Raw genomic sequence first — 22,193 nt, 5'->3', positions numbered from 1 at the left:
AGACAAAAATAATGGATGTCCGACGATTTCTCCCCTCCTGGACATGTTTCGGATTTTGACTGCTAAATCATTTTAGTGCGGTGTGCGGGTGATAGAGAGAAGTTTTAGGGAAAATTAAAGTATATCTCTAAAGTATATCATTAGCCTATTTCAGTATAGCTAAGGAAAATTACTTTTCTGATCGTCAAAACCACACCAGAGATGTTTGGCTTTAAATATAGGCTAAAAATCAGGCTGCAATGATCTCGCAAATATTTCCTGAATAGCCTAGTGTCGTCTCCACAGCAAGAATGTGTCCTAATAATTTCTATCTGCGACTAGTGAAATGATTTCACTAGCTATAATTTATTAATTTTGCAAAACTGAACAACACAATTAAAGTTTCTTTCAGCTTATCCATGCTTTTTTGAACGTGATATGCAGATATCCTCGCAGTGAGACTGAGGTCTGTTGGTTAGGAAGTCCACATTCACATATATTGGTAGATGTTTTTTCTTTACCTTGACATGTTTCGACGGATACTTCCGTCTTCATCAAAAGGTCACACGGTGGAGTAGTGTGACGCGTTTTTATCAGCTGATGTAGTTACGGAGGTGTGATCCACCTGTCAGTTTTTTGACAGGTGGACCACACCTCCTGCATGCCAGAGTCATTAAGCAGGAGAACAACCGATACCACCGCTGGATAAAGGAGGCGATTGAAATAAGAAGCGGAGCCCAAAGACGATGAACAGAGATGAGGGAGCATATATGCTCTCCCATACCTGGAGTGCCGTCCTGGGGGGCTGCTGACTGACAGCAGGAGGTGTGGTCCACCTGTCAAAAAACTGACAGGTGGATCAAACCTCCGTAACAACATCAGCTGATAAAAACAAGTCACACTACTCCACCGTGTGACCTTCTGATGAAGATGGAAGTATACGTCACTATTTAAGTTGTGATATGCAGGTGAAGAGTAAAAATAAATAAATAAATAAGACTCAAAATTAACATGACAGTGTGACAACCAAAAACAAGAACTGTTGTGGCACTGTTTCATATGCTGTGTGAAAAACACAAATTAGAGACTTGCATGTGAGAGATGCCTTGCAACCAGAGACAAAACACTGTGTTCATCAATGCTCAATTCTCAGATGAGGTAGGCTATCCATGAAAACAATTTCAAACTGGCCCAGAGTCAAGGACTCTGACAGCCAAGGACCAACAGCTCTTATGAGTTTTTATTTATATATTTAACACATCCGTTCCCTACTGCAATGTGTTGCTAAGCAACTGTAAAATAAAGCAGAAAGCTCTGAAGAAGATAACCTACCAACAGCTCTCCAGCTCGTACTCAGCACATAAATATGGGCTTTTCAATTATGAGATGCTATTGTGATAAAATAGAGAGACGACAGGGTAAAAAAAAGAGCTAGAGTGATTGTGACAGCATTTCTAAAACATTCCAGTATAGGCACAAGTGGTGAAATCTGATCATGACATTCACTAGATTCTGAATTCCTGTGTAGGTTTGTGTGTTCGAAAATCATACAAAATCTCATAAGTCTGTGCCTTGTCTGTGTTGCTTTAAGACAATTTATCATCATTCCATAATCAACATGGTTAAGAATTTCACACCAAATTTGAATTAAGTTTTATACTCTGTAGTGAGGTATTCAGATATTATAGTTGTGAATGTCTGCTTATACATAAGTAGCCAAAGCACTGCCTTGTTGGATATACTTTGCTACAAAAAGCAGATCCAGGCAATGACTAGCCTACACCACTACATTCAAATCAATTCATGTCAACAAAAAAGGTTGATAACTGCATAGAACTGTGATTTAGGCTATCACATCAAAATACAACATCAAACGCCAAATCCTTTCTCTACAATGCTGAGGACAAGATATATGTAGTTGTGAGCAGGAACCAGAGGGATGTGGAATTCACAACAACTTCTTTTCAGTAGGTCTATTGAATCAATCTCCTCAGTTGCTATGGTGATTTGCTAGTGAAGAGTGTGGTCCAAATGTAGTTTATCCTATACTGTACACTGAATGAGAAATGTTTGGCCTTACACCAGAGTGGGCAGCTTGTGTTCAAGAAGAGGAATTTCGTAGGCCTATGTCATAGACATTTCTGACCCACACACACGGTATCACAGATTTACAGAATCCAGTCATAGTGTTTATAATCTCGGTAACCTGATTGACGGGAGTAATTAAAATATAGGCATTTGAAAAAAGGTCATCGTTAAATTTAACCCGCCAATGTTTTGACACACAGCTAATTAACATAGAACACCTGTACAATCGCGCCTCAAAAAAGTTGTTTGCCATAACTTCGGAGCCAATCCATGACGCACAGAGGCGGGACCTTCTCCTGCCAGTTAACCTGTATGATTGACGTTGAATTTCTGAGGAGCAGCGCAGCCGTTGAATGTAGGTCTATTCAGGGTAGATGAAACTGCGAAGAGAGAAATGAAGTAAGGACGGAAAATGCAGGACGACGGGAATTTCGCTTTCCAGTGACATATTGTCTGCCCCCCAAATTAACTGGATTGTAAGAAGAAACTCGCTTAACCTACATCTACTGACCTTCCACAACCCGGTTTAAAGATGGACCTGCGCCATGCGGTAAGTAGAACTGTATTTTCAAATAGGCTACATTTGTATATGTCCAGTGTTCTCCATGCGGTGAAGCATCGTTACATCATGCCAGTACTCCAGCGGTTTATCCATCTGCATTGTGCAGAGGTGAAACTACGCCTACTTTATCAGTCTGAGGATGCATCGTGCATACTGCAGGTAAAGCAGGCTGTTGCCTGTCATGAAAATCGAAACTATCTACATGTAGTTGACTTTACGGAATTCTCACCACCCGGTAAGATATGGGTCTATTATGAGGTCCCCGATATGATGGTGCATGGCTTATCTCTTTAAGCTTTACTCGAGATTTGCAATTTCTCGCAGAGACCAGTATTTATCATTCAGTGCAACTTCTGCAATTCAGATTTGTAAGAATTGTAGACGAATGTATCTTCAAAACAGAGGATATCATCGTTGGTGTAATGATTGGATTGATATGTTTAAGAAAATAAACATGCGCAATCAACTCCAGGTAGGCTCATTTGCTGCACAAGTGCATTGGATTTCGCGAGGAAAATCAAACATTCTCACGGCATCACTGTGGAGCGCCTAAATCAACCAAACAGACCAATGCAGCCATACTGCAGTTTACTGTGCTTTAGAAAATAGAAAGGACAGTTTAATTTGCCTTTATTGTATTTTATTGTCTGTATATGTAATGTGCAAAAATGAACTCACAGTCTTAAATTACGTGGGCAGCCTTGCGATTATGTCATCCTCAAATTTATCCGTTACAATTCAGAAGAAGCTTTAACAACAGCGTGATTGACATGATATCCTTTTTGAAGATATCCTCAGTGTCCTTGTTCTGGCGCAGTTATTTTCATTTCTCTAAATGTAACCCTGTTCTACAAAGGTTTTGACATTTTGAAATTGAGAAGTAGGTTAATTGTTTTACCAGCTTTATTATGTGAAATGATGTGGCACACATTTCTGTGTTGTATAGGCATAGAAAGAAAACCTTCAGTGTATGTAATGTTTCTACGTTATGTTTAAATAGGACTCAAAGAAGGCAGTCATCATTAGCCTGTGTTCAAGTGGATTCTCTGTGTGGGTGGATTTCACATTCACATTTGAACATTCAATGTGGGCCCACAGTGTTGGGTATGGGTCCTCTTGTTCATGTAGATTTTACCCATGTTAATTAGCACTTGTAGAGTGGAGTGAGTCATGTGAATGAATTCAACTATCTCTTAAGTCCTGAAAGTTCCTCGAAGCAGCCATAATGATTCTCATGTCATACAAGAATGACAGTTCTCATTGTTCCCACATGTAGATTCAAGTGAGGACACATAATATAAGAGATGCCCACTTGTGAATGTGTTCCGATTTACAAAATTAAGAATGAATTCTTGATAAACAGATGCAGTAAAATCACTCACGGCTGGGACAGTTAGTGTGTCTAATGTCATGTATGTAAAATGATGCTATGGGTGCAGTTACTAAGAAGCAGAGGAACCTGCAGTTGCATACTGATGAGGAGCACTCAGATATGTGTGTGGGGGTGGGGGGGGTGGATAAAAGTACAGTATCTGTACAGCATTAGTCATGGTAAAGGTAACTTGCTTAATGGTGCACAAGTGCCTTACACACTTGTATGCTCAGTCCCATAACTCCCAAATGCATATTATGGTCAGTTCTGAGGCTTCATCATCAGTCTAAAAGATTCATTATGTGAACAACATTGGTCTAACGTTGACTCCGTGAAGCTTGACCCCACTGACAAACAGGCTTGGACCACCCTCTTAGTCACTCTCCATCAGTCGACTGCTGCAAATACCTTGTCACAAACTCACCAGGCATTCCACAGATTGCACTGCAGTTTGTCGATGTGTAGGGGATGCCAGTTATTTGTTTTATGACTGTTTTGTTGCCTGGTCTAGTTGTTTGACAGCTAGATGAAGACAGCAGGCAATAAAGCAAAAAAGCAAAACATAGAGCAACAATGGTTTGAGAGACAAAGCCCTTCACACAGGCTTCTTAGAAGCCTCTTCATCCATTTCCTTTGCGGTTTCTATAGCCAGTAGCCCGAGGTGGTGTTCCCCATGTACCAGACGGACAGCAGTGTTGAGTTACAGGCCGTAGCTTTGGGGGGCATTGGGGTTTGTTTGCTGAGCGTTGTTCAGATTGGGTTTAGTGTCCTTGGTTTGTTTGTGGTGCGTGGGTATTCATCTCTTGATCTTGTATTCTGAGTCACACAAACTATGTTTGGATCTTGGTGGTATTTATATATTTATGAACATAAGAACAACAGAATTGTATATGTTCAGTTATATATTAATATAACTCATATCACATTGTGTTGTGACCTGCTCTTTGTAAAATGTTCTCTAATACAATAGCATTCACTCTTGGATACGTATTGAAGCCCATGTTAAGATGTTTTATATTCAGGCCCACAAGTCTTGATACTTCTCACTCAAAAGAAGGTCGTAGACTTCAAGGGGTGATTTTGTCTTCAAAGTCATTGGAGACACTCCTCGCCTTTCCTCTCCTGGGCATTCTGGCAAGAAGCAAGAAGAGCCATATATCTGTCATGTTAAGACACAGAAAATGCATAACCTTGGACATATTGATGTGTAGAACTCTTGTTATGTTTGATGTGCTGTCTTCACAAATAACAGCTTCTTCTTGACCAGCTTTATGACTAGGATGTGTGGCTATTTACCAACCAAGCCAGTGCTCCTAATGGACATTATAACAGATAATAGATGACTGCAGCACCGTGTCAATTTAAGAGAGTGACCGGTGGGGTAACGCAGACGAAGAGAAACAATGCTCCCGTCACGGGAGCTGAGGCAGGTGGTGGGCATAGTTATCCGTCCACTGTGGGCAAACAGAACTTAAAGCACATTAATCCACTCAAAACAATCCACTCTAATTGTTTACACAGCACCATGATGGTGTTTGCATGATAATGAGGTATCTCTTATTACTTACTGGCTGGTAGTGAAATGCAATTTGAAAAAAACAAAACAATGTATGATGAATAGAAGAAGGATGAGAATGGTAGCTAAACCGACAGCATATGCATATTCAGGTAACACTTTCTGTGAAATTGAGAGCAAGAAAACACAATCAACTTTGGAAATATTCAGCCCCTTCTGGCATCCTTACTAACCTTACTTAAACCTTGGGACGGCATTGTAGTTTAAGCACAGCAGCTGGTACAATTGTTTGTAGCTTTAAGCAACGCATTGCAAATATAATGAGCTAAACAAGAAAAATGACAAAAGATCATTACTAATATTCCAAATATCAACAAAGATTGGGGATCAGTCTCAGGTACAAGGGATGAAGGGATTTTCTTAGCAAACCTCAGCAAAATGCAGGTAGTGGAGCAGCAGGCTGAATGTGTAGCCTGCCTGCAGGTCGTGTAGCTGTGGAGGGAACAGTGCTGTCACTGCAGGTGACTGGCTCTGCTGGTAGGCGGTGATGTGGGCACCAGACATATCCGCTTTGGAGCGAGACTGGGCGCGCTCAGTGGATAGCTCTGATGAAGCCAATCAGATGAAAGTGGGTCCTCTGTCAACTAGGTCACCCTGGCCTACATTTGCCCGTCCCATGGAAAATCTTCAGTTCTTTTTTTCTTCTTTTCCTCTTCGTCTTCTGCATATCATCATCATCATCATCATCATCATCCTCATCACAACACTGTAAAAATTAGGAGCGTGAGAGAAAAGGGATGGAATGTTATGATCAAAGCAGGGACAGTGAGAACGTTCATTATATAATTGCTTAATTATAGCACACATTATAGAATGCTAAAGAACAGGCCTACAGTACATGTTAATAGTGTGGTTAGTTGCACGGAGATGGCTCATGAAGACTGATAAAAGGGCTTGTATAGCTCACTCTGGTCTGACTTCTATTAGTATAAGCCATTAAGCTGTTCATTGATACCATCTTCACTATCTCCACAGTGAAGAAGAGTGTGCTTAGTGGCTTCATGGACTGCAAGTCAATCATGATAGGCTGTGTTTCCATGCGTGTTATGTGTGTGTGTGAATATGTACATGTGTCTGTATACACTGTATGCGTGTGTTTCTCTCTGTGTGTGTGTGTGTGTGTGTGTGTGTGTGTGTGCGAGGTTGGGGGTGCTGGAGTACTTGCTAATGGCAGTGATATAGCTCTCTGTTTTGGAAAAAGAGCACTTTCATTTGGGGCGTTTGACGATTGCATTGATGGATGTGGTCACAACCTTGGTAAGGTGTCCTCAGATCAGTCTCTCACTCCTCTGTGTTTCCCTTTCGCTTGGGAAGGTGACATTAAAGAGGCCAGCCAGGCTCAGAGCTCCATCTTTACAAGTCCAGAAATGAATCAGTCAATCAGTGTCAGTCTACTATGCAGATGTGTAAATGCAACAACCTTTAAATCTGGACTGACACCGGATTTTGACAGTTGTGTACGGCTTGTTAACTCACACTACATGTTTCAATCGGACACAATTGCTGCGTTCCCACTGTACGTCTGACTGCTCACACTGCAAGACAGCAGACAACAATTCTAATCGGGACAGGATTGGAATTCGGCTCGATTCAATCATTTATCAGCTCTAATAAAATCCGGGCTGCTTGGCATAATGTAAAGATTCCAACCTTCCTAATGTGGGCTTCCTTTGTATACTTTCATTTAGGCCGGTAACTGTGTAATGCCTGTGTGTGGTTAAATATTTACCTCCGTAAGCAGAGAACTGTAAGTTCTAAGAATTAGAGTTGTGTATATTGAGAGAACCGTAAAAACTAAAGCACACCCAATTTTGCAGCAGAGAAGTGATCTTTACTTCAGCATTTGGAGTTCTGATTACATATGCATCAATAAAACCAAACAGAAATATGCCAGTGAAGGGGCTCAGTCCATACTTTAACTGTACTTCGCTGCACATCCTTGAGCAGGGAAACTCAGGATTAAGAGCAAAACATGATTAAAATGTAAATCAAAAACCCATGTTGTTTTGAAAAGTTTTTTTCCATTAGTGCAGCTCTTCTTTTATCTTGATAGTAATGAAAAACAGTCAGATTGTGAGTGAAAATTCCTGTTTTGGGAGCCATTTTGACCGAGCTAACCATTAAATGGCTGGAGAAGCCCAATTGCTACTCTGTTTTGTCAGGCCTGTAAATTGCTTGTCGTCATGCCTCCTGACTTGCTAACACATTCTCTGATCTTATTGTGTACTCAAAACAAAACTTAAGTGTGAGTAAATATTAAAGCTATCATAATAAAAACAAAAAGCTTTGATGTAATTATGAAGGTTTGAAGCTGCCAGTAGTACAAAATGACTTTTAAGTATTCACTGCTAAAGCCACTGTTTTTAGTCTTACCGTAAGCTGTCAGGACATCTTCAGCATGCTAATTCTCCCAGCGCAGCAGTACTGTACATTTCTGAGGTAGAACATGTTTGACGTTCTTTGTACATTCCTGGGGTAGAAGGTGTGTGACGTTCTTTGTTAGTTTCACTGGTATTAAGTGGCCTCAGTGCATTTATGTAAGTGAGAGGTTCTGTGGAATAGGCGTACTGTCAAATTTTCCAGGCTTTTTAAGTGGGATATGGAGCAGAAGTTCATTTCACAAGTCTCCTACACCCAAATGTTGCTTGGTGTGTTTTTCTCCCTTTGTGCCGACATCTGTCAGCAGGTCATGTAATTAGCAGAGCATATCTGCCTGGGTTTCCATGGAGCACGGGCCCTGCAGTGCGAGGCAGGCCCACACAAGCAACCTGGCACCGGCTTTATCGCCTCGTTATCATTAGCACATTATTCAACCGGGGGAGAATCTTCGAGCCTGCACCCCAAAAAAATCTGGATGGACGCACCACCACCACAGACGCATGAGTCAGGCGGGCTCTGAATTTATCACCCATTCAGACTCGCTGATGGTGGAATCGGCTGTGCTGCGCTTTGGATCAGGTTGTGTGGCGCTCCAGGATGTAGCCATTGTGGAAAAGCCACGAAGAGCTGCAACCGCCCACACAGATGAACCAGACAGCGGAGCTTAGCTTCTGTGGGAGAGAAAGACTCGTATCCCATATCTGTTTGAATTTGCAGATTTTGTAAGGTCTAGCATTGTTTTTTTTTATTTTTAATTCTTTACTTTAGACTGGAAAGGCTTATTTTACTGTTTTTTATGCATACTTTCCCTCTGACATGCATCTTGTCTTGGGCAGGCTTCAGCTTGGTAGCGGCCTGAATTTCTAGGAAAACACTGCAAACCATATTCCTTGGAGGACGTTGCAGGAGTGCTGTGGCTGTGTGAAGCGGCCCTCTGGCTGACCATGGGCTGGTTGTGGTGGAGAAACCCCAGAGCTCCCATGGCCTCGTGGCTGTCAGCACTTTGACTCGTCCTCACTCTGCTCTGCTTCGCTGAGTTGGGTTGGGTTGGGTTGAGTTGCGCTCTGGTCATGAATATGGAGAGGTCATCTCCTGCTCTCCTGACCTCATATTACTACTACTGCTGCTCTTCTCTTCTCCTTCCTTCTCCTTTCCTCCTATTTTCTCTCATCTCCCATCCTATCCTCTCTCCTTTCCACTCCTTTCCTTTCCTCTCCCGTCCTCTCCTCTCTTCTGTCCTTTCCTCTCTTCTCCTCTACTTTTTCATTCTCTCATTCTCTCTCCTGTCCCCTCTCATCTCTCCTGTCCCCTCCTCTCCTCTCTTCTCTTCTCCTCGCTCTTGTCCTCTCCTCTTCTATCCTCTCTCTTCACCTCTCTCCTCTCCTCTTCCTCTCTCTCCTCATCAGCTCAGCTCTGGCTTCAGCTCCTGCTTGTCCGCCCACAGGCGAGCTTTCATTTTAAACAGTGCGTGGGTGTCTGCACTTTGCACTGTTATTCTGTTTGGGGGTGGGGGGGGGGGGTTGTTGGTGCGATGAGGAGGAGCGTGGCGGCATCAGCAGCTCGGTTCCAGTCGAGTGGCTGACGGAGAGCGGCCCCTGCCCGTAAGAGGAGCCTCTGTGCTGGGGCCCTATGCGCTCTCTGGCTGCCTGCTTGTTTCGGGTGCCAAGCGGGGTGCGTACTACTGTACCAGTTAACCTCCCACAGCGAGACCTGCAATACAGCAGCCTCACTGAGGCTCTCAGGAAGGGAGGGGGGAAGAGAGAGATGGAGGGAGAGAGAGGGAAAAGGAGGGGGGTGGATAGAGAGAGGGAGAGAAAGCGAGAGGCCCTGTTCACACCTGGAATTAACTTGTGAGATGAGGTGATCCGATCATATTTGGGCAGGTCTACGGACACTTGTGAATGCACCCAGGGTGCTTTGCAGACTATTTTGAGCATTAGTGGTATTGTTCTTTTGTGCATTGGGAAAAGCTCATACATATGGTACGAGTACATCATATATATATATACATCAAAAGCTCATACATTTGGTACGATACACATGGTACGAGCACATCAAATATCTCTGCCTACTTGGTTTGCCTGGAATATGCCAAAGAAGGAGTGTTTGTTGTTTTGATTTCTTCCTCTATTCATTTCCAGCAAACTAGGCACCGGCAGACGTGGAATGCTGCTTGCCAATACAGAGATCATCACTTCCATCTCACTCTGTGGTGCAATGCTTGCTAATGAACACTACACCCCTGTAAAGGTCATCTCTTTTTGAACGACTCAATGTGTGTGCGGGAAAGGCCGGAATGGGAAAAACCTCATGTGGTGCTCATGACACCATACCACACCAAAGGCCTGCACTCTCCAACCTTCATTTGTCTGCTCTAGGGCATATTGAAGCACAGGCACTAATTAAAAGATATTTCCCTCCTGCACTGTGTCATGCCACAGTATTTCAGTGGCGTAAGGCAGCTTGAGTGGATTTTAGACGAGATACTGACTTTCACGCTGGGCCCTACGTTAAAAAAAGAGGACTTTGTGGACCAAAGCCAGCTAACATAGCTCTCCATCTTTCCCTTCACAGCCTCTTATAAAGCACTCTAGAGGCAGGAGCAAGTGAGAGAAGGAGAGAGAGGGGGAGGGAGAGAGGGAGGGAGGGAGGGATAGAGAGATGTGAGAGAAAAACTGGAGCCGGCACTATCAAATTCAGCCCAGATTTGTATTCTGTTTGAGACACACAATCCCTCTCCCTCTCTCTTCATAACTCCCAGAATTGCTGTAACAACCAGTTTTGCATACAGTGCTTCATAGTGGAAGGATGGATTTATATAGAAAACTTGACACCTCTCTTGAATTCACACACCTGTTGAAGGACAAGTCCTCTTTCCTTGTTACGGCAGTCAAAATGCCTGTCAATCCAGTTTGATCAAAGTACTCTGCAAAATGGACTGCACACAATTTGTTGCAAAAATCATGTTGTTGTTCTTGTGCTGAGACATCAAAACAAACTAAGACAAAACATCTTAGCAATGACTAGACAAAACATCTAATTAGGGATGGCTAGACTACTCATCCTGTGAAAAATAAGTTTTTCTTTAAATACATTGTCTGATTTTCTTTGCATGCCAGTATGGTAATTTAGTTAAGTGCATGAGTTTAAAAAAGAAGCTTGCTCAAACCTGTTTGAATGGACTGTGCAATGCACAGATTTTAGATGATGAAATGATATACAGTAGATCAGAAATAACATTGTAAGGTCAGATGTTTACTGGCTTTCCCTGCCATTCAGGTGTCAGGTAACTAGACCTTCTTCCTCTTAGTAGAAGATGAGTTTCATTTACATTTTAACAGTTCACATAAGATGACCAACATGCATGTAGCAAACATCACACGTTTACCTGACATTATGTAAACATGACCATCATTGATTTTGTTATTGATGTCTGAATCATCTTAATGCTGAAATTCATGACACTAGCCAAATTTACATGGACAGTTTTTTTGTCATTCCGATAAAATTTGTGCATTCTATTCCGATCAGGTGTTCTCAAGCGCTTTAGAATCGGAATAGCCGTTGTTGCCTACTTTTCCTTGAGAAGATTCAGCAGGCAATCCGATTGACCGTATACATGGCTGTTCAATCAGAATAGGAACGGACTACACCACCTCTTTCATTCCGATTAAAATTCGGATCAGCCATTTTTATTCGATTCCGTGTTTATATTTTTATTTTTATTTCGATTGTGCTGTTATTCCGTTTCTAATCAGATTAAAAGTGTCCATGTAAACGTGGCTGCTGATGACCATGAGAGGATCACAGGTTTGCTGAGGTGCATGACTTGGTTCATGCTGGTTTTAAGAGTTCTGTCCGGTTCTTTGGTTTTGTCACGTTCTGTTCGGTCTGGTCCTGTTCTAACTCATACTTAGAACGTGCAACTGCACCTGCAGTGTTGTCCTGATTTGTTTTCTTTTGTTTCATCCTGTTCTGTGCAGTTGTGTTCTTCTGTTCTATTTCACTTGTTTTCTGTTTCTATTCTGTTCTATTCTACAGTAAATTATTCTTTGTTCTGTTCCATCTTATTGTAATCTTTTCTTTTCCTCTTTTCTGTTTCACTCTGTGTGTGTTCTCTCTCTCTCTCTCTCTCTCTCTCTCTCTCTCTCTGTGTGGTGTAGCCTATGTGCTTGGTGTGTGCTGTGTGTTATTCTTCAAGTCAGCAGCAGTCCCTGCTTGCTGATGGGCACGCCTGCGTTCAGAGTTCCTTTACCCAGCAGGGTAGAGCAACATGATGTGTCAGTCAATCCCATGACCCCTTGAAATGAAGTCCACCCCCCTGCTCTGCCGCTCCACTCAGCCGCCACATCAAAACGCCACTGCACACTGAGCCCATCCACCGCACCGCACCAATATACAATCATCAACTACAGGAGCTCACAAGCACTTCACCACATCACCGCTTCAGAGACAGTTATATCAGACCTATTTCTCTGTGTGTGTGTGTATTTATTTTTTGTGTGTATATGACTGTGTGTGTGTGTGTGTGGGTCAGTGACGTGACATTGTACATCGTCAGGTGGTGCAACCAGGGGAAATACTAATTTTAATCAAAACATAGTAGTAATTAAACAAATGATTGAAAAATGTCTTGTACCTAATTATTCTATTACAGTAAACAATATACTTTTTTCATTTGTAAAGTATTTATTCATATTTTAATATTTATTCACATTTTAATAAAATATTAAAATGTGAATAAATAAAGTACACAATAAAGTATTCATAAGTTACCAAGGTCAACTAAATAATAATGTATTAAAGCACAGGTACATTTTTGATTGTGCCACCTGACATTTTTTGGGTGGTGAAATCGTAAATACAGTCTGAAAATGTATTACAGTAACACCCCTGTACATGTTGCACAGCCATTAAGACTTGTTTAAAGTGCCCATATTATGACTATTTTTCAACAAGTTAAAATAGGTCTATGAGTTCCAGAAAACATGTTTCTGAAGTTGTTTGCTGGAAATAGTTTTTTAAGTAAAGATTCTTACCTACCTCTATTACACTCTTTTTCAGTCCCTTTCAAAGTGTGCTGTTTCTGCTGCTCATTACATATTAATGAGCTGCTGCTCACTTACCCACGCCCCACTCCATTAACTTACCAGGGTCATTCGTGCCAAATCAACAAATGCCTCCAGCCTCGCCTGACCATCTTGGCTTTTCTTCATACTTTATGTCAATAATGCTAAATTTGACCCAACAACTACTGTGCAAAGGTTTAAGCTTGTATCTACATTATTTTCTGAGATATGGAGGCTTAAAAAACAGTTGAACTCGTAGGCTTGGTGCGGAGAGGTGGGGTGTTGATTATGCAACGTTTGAAACACGCCAATTCAAAATCCCCTAACATCTACTACACCTTTGTTTTACATAGTATAGTTAGGCTAGAACTGCATCTTCTCAGATGAAGCACTGTGATATTATCTTGGTCAATAATTGCCAATTAGATTATTTAGCGTCCATGTAAACAAGTCAGATTCATTTCAATCGGACTTAAATAAAAATGTCTATGCAAACATGGCTATTGATTCCAATGGGAAAGACAGCTAGATGCTAGTCACACGTTACATATTGATTCACAGGACATTCAATCCTTTTAGGCTACTAACACAATGGTTATGAAGAAATGTGTATATGTAACTGACTCATGCCGAAACTATGTACACTACCAACCTAATTCGTTTCCAATACTCCAGTGTTGAGAGGACGAATTTAGCCCCTAGCTAACACTAAACGGTTAGCTTGCTAGCTAGCTATCTAACAGTGGAACTTCAGTAGCCTACAACATAAGCCACCTAGTTGTAGGAAATTAGAATAAGTGATAGAATAAGAATGAATCCCATGAACAAACAGATAACTCTTACACCAACCTTATTTTGTGCATTTTGTTCACGTTTGTTCAACGATTTAGTAAGTATAAATCCTTTTCCCTGCCCACTTCGATGCAGCTCCATAGGTTTCCATTATATCCACGTAACATAATTGCCCTAAAAGGAGGTGGTGGGTGGGAATATTTAAATGTTTCGGCTTGTGGCGTCAAAAGCCTTGCCGATTTTGACCAGCTCACCCTGGAGACTGAAGGCAGGATACATCCAGAAACCCTTATCTCACTCAAAACAACATGGATGTTTATTTTTTTATACGTGTTATAAGTTTGTATGCGTGTGGAAGCACCAGAGGCACACAATAACACATCAAATCCTAGAAAAAGTGATTTTTTTTTCATAATATGGGCACTTTAAACACAGCCTTCCAACTTAAACAAATGCATTCTGTCCATTTTGAAAAGATTTTTTTTAACAACACATTTTTAGAAGCCTTATTTGTCAATGACCCATGTGTGTGTGTGTGTGTGTGTGTGTGTGTGTGTGTGTGATGGTGTGTGCGTATGTGTGTCTGTGTGTGTTGGTGTGTATATTTATTTTCTGTATGTGTGTGTGTGTCTGTGTCTGTGTGTGTGACAAATTGCACTTCCAGTCTTTCTCAACATGCCGAGTTTTGCCGGCAAATAGCGTTTTGCTAACATGAATATTCATTCCGCTAATAACGCCAGTAGGATGTCAGCCGTCATAAGTTCACCTAGATGAGAATAACAGGGCCTGTGTTTGTACATGAGTGCGAAGATGTCATTACTATCAGACACCATTATGCTCATGGCTTTGTAAGCATGGCTATTACTCCCTTATGATGGGCTGAAGGAGCTAATGGTTTATTGCTTGCTCTGAGTGTATTGATTGCTCCTGAGCCGGTGTTCATTATCAGTATTGCAAAATGTGATGTACTTCTCATGTAGATCAATTTGTTTTCCGCCTCCATCCACACTGCCGGTGTCTTGCGCAGTGTGAGTCATAAGAGGTTTTCTGAATGCCCACCACCAGCACCATCAGCCCCCCACTGCAGGCCCTTTGCTGCGTTGAGGAAATTACCCGACGGATACCTGGGCATTGTGGCCGCTGTTGGCATCACCTCTGAGTGAGGAGAATAGACTTAGTATTCAGTTAGTTCATTAGTTCATTTAGCAGATGCCAACATCCGAAAGAAATTACCGGACAGTGCAGAAAGACAATTATGGTATTCTCTGGAAATCAGACCCTAGATGAAATAGGTGCTTGTGGAATTTACCAGGTATAGGTAGGCTATAGGAGGACAGTATGGACACACTTTACTTGGATGGTCTATTAGACTAGATGCCCAGATTATAAACAAACTCTCTGTTGCACTCTGTTAACAACAGTTTATGATTACGGTTAGGGATTGGGTTTGGATAGGAGATGAACAGTCTAGGGAAACTTCATTTGACATGCACATATATTCACTGTCAGTGTTGTAGTTCATTTTCTATGGTGGTACTGTCACTGTGTTTTTCTTCTGCCTTGAACCCCCCCCCACACACACACACACACACACATACACACTTGACATGAGACGCAGGTGTACTTTTGTCACCACAGTGAATTTGACGGTTAACACTGTAGGGTGCAATCACCATCTCTGCACTACCTCATCACCATGCTGTGTAATCACATTGCCAGCAGGATCAGAGATTGGCCATTTATTCCCATTTGTTGTCTGAAGGGTGCACATTTCCTCGTGTTGAAATCTGAATATCACAGTCAGAAATTACATTTGCTAAGCAGTGCCATATTAAAAGCAATCAACCCACTCAGAAATCCATGTTGATTATTTATGTGGAGGGTTTGGTAGGTAGCTGGTTAATTGCCTACACTTGTAGGCTATTTCCTAGAATTCAGCTCTCCTGAGCCTGTAGGCAGAACATATTAGCATTATAGCATTACAGCAGACAGCATTACAGGCAGTTTCAAAGGAAGTCTGTTTCACTGCTATGAAACCCACATCTCTGTAGGCAGCCTACCTGTAGTGATATTTATATGGGTAGGTGTTCTTTTCTGTGTAGAATACAATAATTGGTGTCCAAGTTGGTGTGCGGATTTAAATGATGATGAATATAACCAATTTAAAGATATTAAGGCTCTGAGATCTGCACACAAAAACAATTGCTAACCAAGTGTTAGCCAACCACTCAAAGGCAAAATAGTGTTCCAACCAATAATCGACAAGATGCGCATTTAGGAGAGTTTCAATTGCACGGGAGGGAGAGGGAGGGAGTAGCGAGCTAGCTCTCTGTTTTGTTTGAACATCAACAGAAGTGACATTACCCCGCCATCGCTGATGCAACTTTTAAAAGCTGAGAAAAAGCTCTTTCATGTGATGTGATACATGTGATGTCTGTGTGATGAGCAGGCTACTTGGTGAGTAGTTCTACAGAGAAGAATGGGTGAATTTGGACGCTTTCTTGGTGTACGCTGTCACTTTTTCCACTGCACAAAAGACTACATTAATTAGCGTTGTGAATGCTTAGATCATTTTGACAGGCCATAGGCTAAATAAAAATCGCTATTAGTCGGACGCAAAACAGAATAGGCCACAGTGGATTGTAAACCTCCGATTTTCAAAGGGGCACCACGGCCAATGCAAGGGGCATGGCCGTTGTGGCCGCTGTGAAATTCCAACCCTGGTCATTTGTTGAATGATAAATTATTTTTTGTGCAATTTGATTCATATGGATTGTGTCATATGTGAGTTGTTGATCTTGCTAAGCTCATGGGTGTTTCCAGATGAGAGTTTGGTGTATGTGGATAATGTCATGACGGTGTGTTGTGTTGCATGACACAGCAGGTTGCTGGTGCAGTTTGATTCATATGGATCATGTCATATACTGTGTGTTGCTGATCACATGATCTGGATAAGTTGTGTGTATGTGGATGACGTTGTGGTGTTTTGTTTGCATGACGCAGCAGGTTGGTGGTGGGGTGTGTAGGGGCATTTACTGGGGGCAGCAGAGTGGACTCAGGGAGGGATTATCCCTGGTGACTCAGCTCATCTCACTCCACTACTGCTGTGATCTTTTCCCTCATATCACCCACTCACCAGCACCAGCCCACACAAAGAGAGAGAGAGAGAGAGGGTGAGATATGGAAGGAGAGACAGGGAGCGAGAGAGACACATGTAGAGGGAGACAGGGAGGGGGAGGATAAGACAGAAGAGAGAGAGAGGGAGGGAGATGGAGAGAGGGGTGGAAGGGCAGACAGAGGCAGAAGAGACAGAGAGAGAGAGCCAGAGATAGGACTGCCCCAGTGACTGCCTTTAGCTACAGTACATTGGCATTCTTATAACTGTTATTATAATAGTCCGATTTTTGCATTCTGCTTTTTGTGATTAGTTGATCTCGTTGTTGAGTTTCCCCATCATTCCTTTCCTCAGCCAAGTAGAATATACATACATAAACACCTTTTCGGTAATTTCACTGAACGATCTGTTTGTAAATGTATTGTGAGTTGTGTAGTCTATTGCTCTCGGGTGGGGCAATCTCCTTTGTGCTCATTTGTCATTGTAGTCTGATATTATTTTGTGGTATATGCTACTTGCACACATTGATAACACTGCATTGAAGACCCACCGGCCACTGATTTTCTCATTTTGTCTTGAATTTCAGGTGAAGAATGATTGTGATTTCAATGAAAAACTGATAGGAAAGAGGAAGAGAACTATCTTAACAATGTAGGGTATTAATTCCAGTTCAATTTGATGAATTTGTATAGAAATGTTAACAGTAGACATTGTCTAAAATGTCAGTATAGATCGATTGATATAAACCCATCAGTTTTTGCACATAGTGTAGTGATATTTATATGGGTAGGTGTTCTTTTCTGTATAGAATACAATAATTGCTGTCCAAGTTGGTGTGCGGATTTAAATGATGATGAATATAACCAATTTAAAGATATTAAACACAGTAGACCTGTCACAGTAGACCTAATTCCTGAAAACCCCTTCAAACCATGTTATACAACACAATCTCTTTAGCTATGTCTTTAGACCTAATCAAACAGTCTATTTCATCAGAGGCTGCAGGGAAGGAAAGCCTTACTACTTAATCCCATGCTGGCTCTATCAAAGTCTTATTTCCTAATAGGATATCTGCATCAGTTGTGTGTGCTTTTCTCTGTAGATTAATTGGTTCAGAGGTTGGCCTGCTGATTTAATAGATGAATATACATTGCCAAGTAGATTAATTTGGACCCATCCCTGTCATTATAGAGGGGGCCGGTGACTCGGATTAAATGGATGTGATGCTGACATTAGGGTTTAATGTATTAAATGCATATACGCCACTTAAGCAATAAATAAAGTCTAGGGTTAATATGCATGATCCGGTGGATCTTATGCTATAGCAGAGCTAATCAAAACAGAAAGGTGATGGTCCTTTGATTATCTCATGACCCTGGGGCAAAAGATCATGACGACTCCTCTACCTAAGCCGTCTGAGTAGCTTCCCTTAAAATTACAAGCCATGGGAACACAGGGACAATTTTCTGTCTTTGGATCATAAGGAAAATGATCATGTTCTTCATGATCATGTGACTGAGGGCAAAGAGGTGTGCTGTGGTTCACATTAAAACACATCTCTCTACTAACATGAGGTCTGTGATATGGGCCTGCTTCTGAAGATTCTGTAGATGAGCAAATAGTTCTCTCTAACATGACGTCTGTGATTCTCTCCTAACTCATGGTCTGTGATTTGTGCTTCTCTCTCCTAACCCGAGGTGTGTGACGCGTGCCTGCCTGGCTGTGGTCAGTAGATGGAGCTGTGGTGTCGTACGTTGACTGTCTCGGCCAGACGGTGGTGCGGGGGCCCGTGTGTTGTGCTCTACTGTGTCCTGTTTCGGTTCCTGCTCATTATCTCTTGAATGTCCCATGTCCACCCAAGCCTCTGGCCTCTCCCTGGGGGAATATGGACGAGATACTGATTGTGACTTACTGAACAGCCATGTTGACAATACATTTAAATTGCCTTCAGCCATTGTTTACTTCAACTGGGAGATGAGCATGCTGCTACTGGCATGGTTGAGATGCTTGAGTTTATTCCCAAATAGGTTCATTCCAGCACAGACACTCAGACAACATCCCACAGCTGCCTGTAGTGTGTGTGTTGTGTGGCATAACCTATGCGGTGAGCATCAGCTGATTAAATGACAGAACTTAACTCGCAGCCTCTGTCTTGCACTTCTCTCCTCCGCTCTCTGCAGTTTCCATGGTAACTCTGTGTAGCATGCCTGGTTGCCGGCCCACTCAGTGTTCTCTGTGTGAAGTCACAAATAAAACATGCTCTCCGTGTTCCGTTCTCCAGCGCGCAGCAACGGCTGCCCTCAAGCTTCTGCAGGCTCCTCACTCGGTGGGTCGGCCCAACCACCAGGAGCAACCAGCCCCACTCCCTACCCTGAGTCCCTTTTGAGGAGTGGGGCTGGGAGTTGTAGCAACCCACATTCCACTGCTGTCGTACATGTACAATCATGCATGAGACAAATCTCTTGATTTTTGAATCTTGGATTTTACTGTATAAATTAATCATTTACATTTACTGTCAATCAAAACTGTTGTTTGAGTTGATTATTGTATCATCAAATAGAACCTTCAGTTGGTAACACTCACATATACCCTTCACACATCTGACATACGAGGTCAGCACCAGATCTGTGCTGCATTTCCTGAAAGCATCATTGAGATTTTGAGCAAGTGACGTGCTTTTGCAGGTCATCCACTATGTTTTGCAGTTTGCACTAATTGTTTTGAGAATTGCACTAACTGCTGTGCAAATGTTAATAGTGATGTGAGAAAAGCACCAAAGCGACTGAGAAAAACTGTAATCTGATCTGGATTTAGTCCAGTTCAAAACACTGCTGCCATCATTATTCTCTTGCTCACACACACAGCCATTTGCAGTGATAGCATGATCTGCACTGTGTGTGACCTGTCACGGTCCCTCCTTAAACACACCCAGAGTGAGTCAGAGTTTTGAACACTGTAATAAAATAATGCATTCATCAGCAATGCAAGATTCTAAAACTCCATGTTATACAGTATGCATGAATATTGCATGGTGATCCACTGAACGTTCCTGCCAGTGAGGTTTATGACGTCAACCCAGTGACTATAGGGTTATTGCGTCAACCGCTCCAGCTCAATTGACCCAGATCTTTAGAACATTCATTCTCCAACATTGTAAACTCACAGGTGTGATCTTACCCTTGAGCCTATCTGACCTGACTCCAGACCACATCCAGGCCACATCTGTGCAGACCACAGCTGCTGTCTTGACAGCCTACACCAGTTTGAGATGTGTGAACATGTACACACACACACACACTCACGCACACATACATACACACACATACAGTATATATACACACAGATGTGAGCAGCACTGGTATATCCTTTGTAGACTAGCGTGACATGATGTAACGGTCCTATATAATTACTGTTGACAGCCAAAAAGCACAGTGTGCTGCTATAATGTGCTGTACGTATGTATGCATGTATGTATATGGCAGATGTGGAGGTTGAGGATGGCTGTGTAGAAGTGTGTTGACGCACGTGAGGATCAGAGACATGTTGCTGCTTGATGCTCCATACGAAGCCGCCTCGGACTCAGCCTCAGCCCAGCCAAGCCGGCCTGCCCTGTGCCTATGATTAGACTGTGCGGCCTCGGGGTCAGTGCTGATGTTATGCGCACAAGCAGCTCACATTTGAAAGAGCCTGACTCATAGCCACTGGGCAACACCATGCCCGCGTGTAGTAATAGCTTTGCCCTTACATGGTTTTGGCCAGTATGATCTTAATGAGTCAGTTCCTGGCTGTTTGACTTGGCTGGCTAGATGCACGGCCTCCCATCTAGCATTCACATGGAGGCAGTTGTGCACGTGCGGGGGAGGAGGAAAGGCATCGTCTGAAAGCATCATAGAGCTTAACGGCCCACATACACGCTTGTTTGGGATGCTTAAGCATCTCGCTTGGATGTTGTCCTTGAGTACTGCTGAACTAGAAGAGGTGGTTGTGAATTGTGTACACATTTAAGTTCACTGGGATGCCAGGAGCCACTGGGATGAAGCTTTTTTAGTTTAACTGGTACACAAAAGAACATGGTAGTAGTAGATTTTACACCTTATTTTATTTTATTAGTGTCTGTATTTCATTAAGATATTAAAAGGTGTCCAAACTACTGAATTGTTCACATTATTGTTCGGTGACTCAGTTCATCTTCAGTAATCTGTTGCATACTGTACACCATTCTAGTTCTGTGTACCTGTTTCCTTCCGGGCAGTTTGGTGTGCGTAGGAGTGTTTGAGCCATCCAACTGAATTCAGACTCACCTTTGTGCATAAACAAGGCAGCACCTACAGGCTTGTTTAGCATACAGAGATGTTGATACTGTAGGCTAGTGATTTTTTTCCAGTCTTATTCAGGGTAACAGACTCATGTTTTGGGACCACGAGGATTTCAACAAAACCTCATCAGCCCTAATGTTGTTTAAGACGGTGTAGGAGAGTGAGAAGGAGCTTTGTCACATCCGTGACAGCAAGTGACAATAATGACAAATAAGGAGACACTTACTGAAGTGTGATGTACAGTTTCCATGACGACAATTTCTGTGGATCTAGACAATCTTTCGTGGTATCAGTATTATTGCATGTAGACATGCGGCATCACAATTTGTTTTTAAATGTAGGCTAGAAGTTTAAACATGTTTAATGTTCTATTGCCTACAGTATAAAAAATGTATTGCTAACTATCATAGAAACGTTGTAAAATTAGTTAAATAGATTAAGAAAGTCACAGTTATGGTCACAAATGGTTAGATTGATTTGTGTAGATCCAGTGAAATTGCTACCTTGGCAACGCCACGTCATGGCTTCAGTTATCTATTGGCCTGTGTAGGCTTAAGTGGTCCTAGGAAAGGGCACACACACACACACACACACACACACACACACACATAGATGGAGGACTAGTCTAAATGCAGAACTCATATCCACAAAGTAGGCCATTATCATATATTCAGCTCAGTAAAATAAAATTGCTTGTTTTTCATCTTATATTGAAGAGTCCCCCATAATCCCATAATGATTCCAGCCTGATGAGATGTTACGACGGAGAGGTAGAAGCCCTATGCTCTGATAGTTTGGATTAAGCGTATAATGAGTGATTTCGGTTAAGGACCCACTTGGCTCTGTCTCAGTAGAATCTTCATCTAAATAGGTTTCGACAGAAGAAGGTCAGAGCAACATGGTCACTCCACTCGGGACAAGGAATGTGAATTCCAATTTAACTTT

General features: G+C 42.2%; 1 protein-coding gene across 3 annotated transcripts in view; it reads left to right on the top strand.

Annotated features, from left to right (window-relative positions):
* The first annotated feature begins 2,326 nt into the window (after nt 1-2,326).
* lrrc7 (leucine rich repeat containing 7) overlaps nt 2,327-22,193 on the top strand; it is a 135,301-nt gene continuing 115,434 nt past the window's right edge. For 2 of the 3 annotated variants that reach the window (XR_007194572.1, XR_007194570.1), the window contains exon 1: nt 2,327-2,617. The gene's annotated coding sequence lies outside the window, so the exon portion shown is untranslated. Of the gene's footprint in view, nt 2,618-2,766; nt 2,865-22,193 lie in introns of those variants that run through there. The other variant, XR_007194571.1, reaches the window with a different exon arrangement.

This window comes from Alosa alosa, chromosome 9 (genome assembly GCF_017589495.1).
Source record: "Alosa alosa isolate M-15738 ecotype Scorff River chromosome 9, AALO_Geno_1.1, whole genome shotgun sequence".
Lineage (NCBI taxonomy): Eukaryota > Metazoa > Chordata > Actinopteri > Clupeiformes > Clupeidae > Alosa > Alosa alosa.
Note: the sequence above shows the minus strand (reverse complement) of the source record. Positions and strands in the feature narration are given on the sequence as shown.